Source organism: Triticum dicoccoides, chromosome 4B (genome assembly GCF_002162155.2).
Source record: "Triticum dicoccoides isolate Atlit2015 ecotype Zavitan chromosome 4B, WEW_v2.0, whole genome shotgun sequence".
NCBI lineage: Eukaryota > Viridiplantae > Streptophyta > Magnoliopsida > Poales > Poaceae > Triticum > Triticum dicoccoides.
In genome coordinates this window covers 112,383,666-112,393,363 of record NC_041387.1, presented here as the reverse complement: position 1 = coordinate 112,393,363, position 9,698 = coordinate 112,383,666, and the positions used below count along the sequence as shown (strand labels likewise).

At 43.3% G+C, this 9,698-nt stretch overlaps 1 long non-coding RNA gene across 2 annotated transcripts; it reads right to left on the bottom strand.

The window, feature by feature from the left end:
* Positions 1–2,669: 2,669 nt before the first annotated feature.
* LOC119295342 lies at positions 2,670–4,886 on the bottom strand. 2 transcript variants are annotated; one of them, XR_005143908.1, is made up of 5 exons: positions 4,773–4,886; positions 4,071–4,609; positions 3,531–3,962; positions 3,253–3,451; positions 2,670–2,837 (listed from the first exon to the last, which is right to left on the bottom strand). It is a non-coding gene; the product is annotated as an uncharacterized LOC119295342 (long non-coding RNA). The 2 variants fall into 2 exon arrangements; XR_005143907.1 differs by having other exon boundaries at positions 4,071–4,877.
* Positions 4,887–9,698: the final 4,812 nt, after the last annotated feature.

Sequence of the window (9,698 nt, the reverse complement as noted above, 5' to 3'; positions counted from 1 at the left end):
GGCGCGCAGGGCTTCGGCGTCGGCGTCGGCGTCGGGGCAGGGCTTCGGCGTCGGCGTCGGCGTCGGGGCAGGGTTCGGCGTCGGCGTCGGCCGGGGCAGCGCTTCGGCGTCGAGAGAGAGGAGAATGGGAAGTGGCAAAACTGCTAAGTGTTTTGGCGCCGCCTCCGTTCCCGCGCAGAAAGACCCTTTAGTCGCGGTCCTCCTCCCCAACCGCGACTAATGGTACCCTTTAGTCGCGGTCCTCCTCCCCAACCGCGACTAAAGGTCCGTGCTAGAACTGGCGCGGTGCGGTGGGATGTTTAGTCCCACCTTGCTAGCCGAGAGGCTTCGACAGTGGTTTATAAGCGCGGCTGCGCTCACCACTTCGAGCTCCTCTCAAATGCAGGCTTACGGGCCTATTCTGTCACTATGTGCCTGTGGGCCTACTGGGCCTTCTGCGGGCCTGAATCCTGGCCCTGTAATGGGTTTCTAGTCGTATTCAGGCCGTGGTGGCCCAGTAGGTGGCATATTTTTTTTCTTCCTTTTTTCTTCTGTTTTTTTCTTCTGTTTTTTTCTTATGTTTTTCTTCTGTTTGTTTTTTTTTCTGTTTTTCCTTTTTTCTTCTGTTTTTTTCTTCTGTTTTTTTCTTCCTTTTTCTTCTGTTTTTTTCTTCCTTTTTCCTTTTTCCTTTTTTCTTCTGTTTTTTTCTTCTGTTTTTCCTTTTTTCTTATGTTTCTCTTCTGTTTTTCCTTTTTTCTTCTGTTTTTTTCTTCTGTTTTTCTCTTCTGTTTTTTTCTTCTGTTTTTTCTTTTTTCTTATGTTTTTCTTCTGTTTTTTTCTTCTGTTTTTTTCTTGTGTTTTTTTCTTCATTTTCAAATCTTAAAAATACAATTATATATCAAAAGACCACACACGGACACCACCCCACAGCTGTAAAAGTTCATCAACTAATGGCCTTAGGTACACATCGATGTCGTTGCCGGGTTGCTTCGGACCTTGGATGAGCACTGGCATCATAATGAACTTCCGCTTCATGCACAACCAAGGAGGAAGGTTGTAGATGCATAGAGTCACGGGCCAGGTGCTATGGCTGGAGCTCTGCTCGCCAAAAGGATTCATGCCATCCGTACTTAGAGCAAATCTTATGTTCCTTGCGTCAGTTGCAAAATCTTTGAACCATCTGTCGATCTTTCTCCATTGCGTTCCATCTGCGGTGTGTCTCAACTCCCCGTCCGACTTACGGTCCTCTTTGTGCCATCGCAACAACTTGGCATGCTCTTTGTTCCTGAACAGACGTTTCAACCGTGGTATTATAGGAGCATACCACATCACCTTGGCGGGAACCCTCTTCCTGGGTTTCTGGCCCTCAACATCGTCACCAGGGTCATCGCCTCTGATCTTATAACGCAATGCAGTGCATACCGGGCATTCATTCAAATTCTCGTATTCACCGCGGTAGAGGATGTAGTCGTTGATGCATGCATGTATCTTCAGAACCTCTAAACCTAGAGGGCAGACAACCTTCTTTGCTTCGTACGTACTGGCGAGCAACTCGTTATCCTTCCATTTCAGCAAATCCAGTGTGCAGCCCAGCTTTTTTAGACCATCATCGCATCCGGGGTACAGCGCCTTTCTGTGATCCTCTAACATGCGATCCAAATTCTCCCTCTCCTTTTCAGTTTCGCAGCGTCTCCGTGCATCAGCAATGGTCCGACCAAGATCATCAACGGGATCATCACGTGCCTCTTCTTCACCTTCCCCTTCACCTTCAGCATCCTCCATGAAAGTATCACCGAAATGAGCAAGATAGCTTTCATCGATGAAATCATCCCCTTCTTCATCTTCTTCCATTATAACCCCTCTTTCTCCATGCTTGGTCCAACAATTATAGCTTGGCATGAAACCGTGCCGAAGCAGATGCATGTGAACATCTCTTGAGGAAGAGTAACCCTTCTGATTCTTACAGATAACACATGGACAGATAACAAAACCCCCCTGCTTGTTCGCATTAGCCACTACGAGGAAATCTTTCAAACCCGTAGTGAACTCGCCGGAGAGTCGGTTACCGTACATCCATTGCCGATTCATCTGCATTATTATAATATAAAATATATAATTAACCATCATGCATTTGTTAAACTAACTAGCTACAAACAATATAAATTAAACAATGAACTGCACACATGCATATTTTATCAATGACACACATGCATGAAAGGTTCAAGTTGCTAACCGCGATCGAGGAGGCAAAAATAAATGAGGAACCTCAAGTGTGGCTCCAACACTTCATATCATGTTTGTTTCACCCTCTTAGGGTATTTCATCAAACACCTTGTGTGCATAAGAGGAACCAAAAGCAAACCTACACCCCCTTGTGAAGCTTGTGAAGAGAAGTGGCACCAAATGGCTAAGTGAGTGTGCTGAACTGGTATATATAGGGGAGGAGCTTTAGTCGCGGTTGGCCTGGCCAACCGCGACTAAAGGCCTTTGCGCACCTTTAGTCGCGGTTGGCCTGGCCAACCGCGACTAAAGCCCCTCACGTGCACCAGCTGGCCACCGAGCGCCCTGGGCCCAGGCCTTTGGTCGCGGTTCGTCTGCCGAACCGCGACTAAAGACTTCATTAGTCGCGGTTCCTACACTTTCGCGACTAATGGGGCTGGACGGAAGCCTCTTTTTCTACCAGTGCTTCATTCCCGAGTGAAACTCATGTTCCATGTCATTATGTCCATGATCTTGGTTCTCAGCATTGGTCTTTGGACCATTCTTTTGCCTCTACCGTTATCATGACAGGCAACACCCCTTCTTGAAGAGCAGTTGCGCCTTGCTTTAATAGTACACATTCCTCAACATTTGAACTCCTGCCATTAACACATAAAAGAACAAGCATAACAAATGAATTCAGCCGAAGACCTAACAAGCTTATGATCAAAACATGCCATTGCTGCGATGATGCAAGATGGCAAGTGGATGCGGCATTCCAAGGCAACATGATTGTCAACAAACTAACTGGCTGTCGTTAAGGCTCGATCCCTCCCTTCCTCTTGAGTCGATCAGAGCCATTCTAGAGCAAGTATGAGATCGAGCCTCCTACATCGATGATCGATTTTCTTCATGAACTCCCCGACAATAGCCAATCTCTCTTTGGTGGATGTCTGGTAGGGCGATCTCTCACTAATGCATCACTTGCGGGTGAAGATCGAGCAAATAACCTCCACCCGAATAAAATTTTCACCTACACCAAAATGACATAAGAAACAAAAGGCATGGACATACCTAATTGTGTTTCTGCTCCAATGGTGGGACAGGCAAAGGCAAACTCTCTGTTGTCTGCAGGACTGCCGTGATAGGCATATGGACCCTCGACACTTCAGGAATCCCTAAGATGCTAGGGGCCTGACTAGTCAGCTGCACTGCAGTCAGCTTCACCACCTTCTCAAGCTGGTCAGATTCCTTGGAACCTAGCAGTGTTAGCCTGCTACATGAATTAGTCAGCCAAACACTGGCTGCTAACTACTTGAACACAAACACAAGAAACAAATACAATGACATACCTGACGATGACGGTGACCTTCCTTCGGCCACTCCTTGGTTGTTTGTGAAATGACCATAACTGGACAAAAGCCATACACAACTTGGGGCACTCGTCGCGATAGCAAACGACCAGGCAGTCAAAGTCATGGCTCGTGTCATCGAATGTCTAGGCGCTATGCATAAGTTCTTGGGTTCCACCACTTGCAAAACTAGCCTTGGCACTGCCTCCATAGCCCCAGCACCAAGGCTTCATCATGATGCTTCCACTTCGAGAGCGATATTCTTGAGCGACGGGTTAGCGGAATATCATCCTCCCATGCCATGATTGCTTGGGATCGACTCGGTACCCTAACGGTTTCCTTCTTTCAGGTGTTAGAACCCTTAGTAGCTGCCACCTCCTCTTTCAAAAACTTCTCGTCAACTTGGTCGTTTCGGGGAGTAGTGGTATTGACCTATAAGGCAAGAAGGTTTTAGTCATAATCAAAATTCAAGGTTGGATCAGTCGCACAAGAGCAATATGAAAGCAAAGGAAATCTCACTTAGATGACCAAAGCACTTACACGAGGCCGGGGATGGTCAACACTGCAAGGAACTACACGACACCTAGCTCACTTCTTCATCTTCCAGAGTCAAGGTTTACAATACCTTCATGAAGTATTCATTCGATATATTCCTAGCAGTGATCCCGGTGCAGTCGAAAGTGCCTGAATTGATAGGATGTGCCCTTGCATGAAGTGGCAAGATGCGCCATCTCAACCAGGTCTTGATGAGATCCACTCCACTGAGACTCACATCCTTGAACTATTCGATTCGTTGAAGCAATTGGTCGAGATCACGCTTCTCCTCCTTGGAAGGCTTGGCATTCCAACTGACAGTCGTCAGTGGTGGCACAACAACACACTGGGAAGATCTTCTTGACCACTAGGCGCACGTTCGATCAGGAGATAGAACCACTCCTCTCCCCAAGTATTCATATCAAAATAGTTGTAGGGTGAAGAGGGTCAAATAATAACGCCCCTACAAACTATCATGTGTTCACCTTATCCTCGGAGCTTCACTGAGATGTGACACTTCCAAAGTCCCGAAAGTGGATCGGTACCTAGGAAGCACTCGCATAGTGTGATGAAGCAAGCAACATGTAGAATGTTGTTGGGTTAGAGATGGTGGAATTGCAAGTTGTAGAAGAAAAGTAGCCCTCACATGAAGTCATGCAGGGGCAAAGTAAGCTTCATGTGGCATGAGCTAAGATGAGAAAAACTCACCCACGAGCGGGGAAGGCGCTAGCATGCCCACCACCGTCCGCCAGGGATTCGATCCTGTGATGGGGCGAGTCCCACCCTGATGTATTTGTTCTACATCGCCTCATCCACAATGGGTGGCAGCCAATCTCCTTTTATCCACCCACTCAGAAGGGGGACAATGACGTTGGAAGGGCTAGCATTGGCAATACTCTTCCTCTTGGTTTGAGACATGGTTGTGGGGAGAGCCGAGATGTAACGTGTCTAATGGAGCACTTGCTCGATATGGGCAGTGGTGCAAGATGAGAAAGAAGCAATGGGACAGAGTGAACCTCTCCTTCCGATGGTGCACTTTTAAATAGGCAGTGGAGGCAAACCACTTGGCCCAGCAACCACATCTTAGTGGTAAATCAAATCCCTCTGTACAAACCAATAAGGAATCATCTAATGTGTAGCCACCAACCGCATCATCAAAAGCTAAATTTTGCCTGTCACGTGCAGCCATCAAGATGACATCTGGGTGTAGTCAGTTCAATTGATTGCATTCAATGTATAAAGTCAATGGAACGTTGTAGCCAATATTCTAGTTGACCACGACTCTTCGCACGGTCCAAATGTCTCTTTGGCTAAAAGTTTGACCAAATCAGGCTGCATTGCATGCAATCTATGGACTCAAGAAGATCCTAATCTGGCCCTTCTCCGTCCCAAGGCATCATCCGGTTTATCGCTCAACGCAATCACTTGAAAAAAATTGTCCTCGAAACATAGACGTTGATGATCAACTCTTTCGGGCTTCAGATAACTCAACGTTGCCAAGGCAAGATGACAGAGATGGCATCCTCAGCGGCACTAGTTGGTTCCCTGATACGTCTCCACCGTATCTATAATTTATGAAGTATTCATGCTATTATATTATCCATCTTGGATGTATTATATGCATTTACATGATATTTTATATTATTTTTGGGACTAACCTATTAACCTAGAGCCCAGTGCTAGTTCTATTTTTTCCTTATTTTTGAGTTTTACAGAAAAAGGAATATCAAACGGAGTCCAAATGAGATGAAACTTTACAGTGATTCTTCATCCAAGCATACCTTTAAAAATAATTTTTGTCTCTGTTTTAAAAGCTTCGAGCTCTGACACCTCTACAAATCCCTACTTCCCTCTACGAAGGGCCTATCTTTTACTTTTATGCAAGAGTCAGTAGTATTCCTTCTCATTCCAACCTACTCTTCAGTTGGCAAGCATCATGTGGCGGGGAAAGATCTAAGCATATATGGACATTCAAATATATTTGATCATGAATTATTATTGTCGATAATTATCTATAGGATAAAAAAGTTGGGAGGCGAAACATTAAGCCCATATCTTTCACTGTGTTCAATGGATGCTATTTGTTCTAAAAATATGGTTTGAGTGGTAGCAATCAAGGAAGACTATATGATAGTTGAGTATGTGGGATTTGCTAAATCAAATCTCTTACATAGACCCTTCCTGAAAATAAGATGAATTGCAATTGTTTGATGGCTGAGAACATAGTTTGTTAGTTTTCAAGAAAGTTTATGGTCTATGCTTTAACATGTGAGTAGCTTGTTACTTGATCATGAGAAGCTTTATTATATGAGCTACGGTTATGATAAATAACGGTGCTAGAAAAAGTGATTGAAATTATCATTGATCAAACTTGTGCACTTGCTAGCATTCACACTTCATAAATAATTTCATTTATCATTTACCTACTCGAGGACGAGCAGAAATTAAGCTTGGGGATGCTGATACGTCTCCAACGTATCTATAATTTATGAAGTATTCACGCTATTATATTATCCATCTTCGATGTTTTATATGCATTTACATGCTATTTTATATTATTTTTGGGACTAACCTATTAACCTAGAGCCCAGTGCCAGTGTCTATTTTTTTCCTTGTTTTTGAGTTTTACAGAAAAGGAATATCAGACGGAGCCCAAATGATCTGAAACTTTACGGTGATTTTTATGGACCAGAAGAAGCCCCCGAAGCAAAAGAGTTGGGCCAGAAGAGTCCCGAGTCATCCACAAGGATGGAGGGTGCCGTCCCCCCCCCAGGGTGCGCCCCCCTATCTTGTCGTTGAATCGTGGACCCCCCTGACTTTTTCTCGACGCCAAAAATTCCTATAAATATAGAAACGCCCAGATATAAACCTAGATCGGGATTTCTGCCGCCAAAAGTCTCTATAGCCACGAAAAACCAATCTAGGCCCTCTCTGGCACCCTGCCGGAGGGGGCCATCATCACCGAAGGCCATGGAGGAGGATCCCGGAGGGGGCCATCATCACCACGGAGGCCAAGGACCAGAGTAAGAACCTTTCCCATCTAGGGGAGGCCATGGAGGAGGAAGCACAAGGGGGAAAACCTCTCCCCCTCTCTCTCGGTGGCGCCGGAGTGCCATCGGGGGAACCATCATCACGGTGATTGTCTTCTTTAGCATCACCGTCTTCATCACCATCCTCATCTCTTTTATACGGTCCACTCTCCCGCACCTCGCTGTAATCCCCTACATGAACATGGTGCTTTATGCCACATATTATAATCCAATGATGTGTTGCCATCATATGATGTTTTGAGTAGATTTCTTTTGTCCTTTGGGTCGATTGATGATCTAGATTGGTTTGAGTTGTATGTTTTATTTTGGTGTTGTCTTATGGTGAATTCCGTGTCGCGCACACGTGAACGATTCCCGTTGTAGGGTGTTGCAATACGTTCATGATTCGCTTATAGAGGGTTGGTAGAGTGACAGAAGCTTAAACCCGAGTAAGGGGGTTGTTGCATATGGGATAAAGGGGACTTGATGCTTTAATGCAATGGTTGGGTTTTACCTTAATGATCTTTAGTAGTTGCGGATGCTTGCTAGAATTCCAATCATAAGTGCATATGATCCAAGAAGAGAAAGTATGTTAGCTTATGCCTCTCCCTCATATGGAATTGCAATAATGATTACCGATCTTGTTAACAATTGCCTAGGCTAATTCCACACACTGACCCATCATTATCCACACTCGCTATTTATAATATATGGTAATATATTCTAAATTTATGATAACAAAACCTACTTTTATATTTTAGTTCTCTGATATCATGCAAAGTTATCCTCTTCAGACCCACAACATAGTTTTTTTTCTCGTTTCTAGAAGGAATCAATCGTGTGATAACAATTATGTGATAACAATTATGAATCTTCTCTTGACAGCACCAAAGTCAATGATTTACTCTTTATCATACTAACCCATCTCACGAAGTTTTGTTAAGTTTTGTGTGATTGAAGTTTTCAAGTTTTGGGTGAGATATCGATATGAGGAGAATAAGGAGTGGAAAGACCCTAAGCTTGGGGATGCCCAAGTCACCTCAAGGTAATAATCAAGGAAGACTCAAGCTCCTAAGCTTGGGGATGCCCCGGAAGGCATCCCCTCTTTCGTCTTCAAGAGCTATATTTTTATTCGTCACATGATGTGTGTTTTGCTTGGAGCGTATTTTCATTTTACTTGTTGTTTGAATAAAATCATTGGATCTGAAATGTTGAATGAGAAGAGTCCTCCACGGCTAGTTAATTATTTGACTACTCAGTGTTCTTCACTTATATCTTTTTGGAGTAGTTTGTCATTTACTCACGTGCTTCACTTATATCCCATGAGTAAATGGTAGAATGACTTAAATATCATAAATCTGAATTTATATATGTTTCATATGCTTATACCATGGGGAGTAATGACTTCACATATAAGAAGTAGTGGTGGTAAATTTATTGAAAGTTAGCAAACATAGTATTGGCCACTTGAACAATTCATGCAAGAATATTGAAGAGAGATTTCACATATAAATATACTATCTTGGACATCTTCTATGATTGTGAACCCCATTAATTATTTTCAAACTTGATCAAATTAGTTGAAGTTGAACAAGGAAGACAACTTAATGAGTTATGTTTGGGTATATTTGTATATGAGTTATATTGTTATAGATCGTCCAACATGTGGTGCTTTCTTTTTAGAATATTTTGCTAGACAAATTTTCTATACTAAGTAGAGATACTACTTGTGCATCCAAAAACCCTTGAACTCTAAACCTATATGCGGTCACAATATGTTTCTTCTATGAGTGTCCACCATATCACCCTATATGCGGTATTTACCTGCCGTTCCAAGTAAATTTGCATGTGCCAAACTCTAAACCTTCAAATAATAATCTATTTTGTATGCCCGAATCGCCCATGTAGAGACTAGGAGCTGTCAGTATCTTCCATGCTAGGTGGGTTAGTCTCATGATGAGTGGACTCAACTCATCATTCACGAGAAAATGGCTGGTAACCGGGATGCCTAGCTAGTTCCATGCTCAAATCAAATCAAATATAATTGCAACCAAAACTCCCCCGGGATTGTTGATAGTTGGATGGTACCCGTTGTTTTGGACGAGCCGTGGAATGTGCTTGTCGGTGGTAGAGGAGTAAAAGCTTTACCATTCTATTTGGGAAATGCCTATAATGTATCTAGTATGTAAGATATTGAGAAGTCTTGGTTGTTATGTTGACAATGAAAGCATACCTCTCAAAATAATTTTCATCTCTATTTTAAAAGCTTCGAGCTCTGGCACCTCTGCAAATCCCTGCTTCCCTCTGTGAAGGGCCTATATTTTACTTTTATGCAAGAGTCTGTAGTATTCCTTCTCATTCCAACCTACTCTTTAGTTGGAAAGCATCATGTGGCGGGGAAAGATCTAAGGATATACGTCCATTCAAATATATTTGATCGTGAATTATTATTGTTGATAGTTATCTATATGATACAAAAGTTGGGAGGCGAAACATTAAGCCCCTATCTTTCTTTGTGTTCAATGGATGTTATTTGTTCTAAAAATATAGTTTGAGTGGTAGCAATCATGGAAGACTATATGATAGTTGAGTATGTGGGATTTGC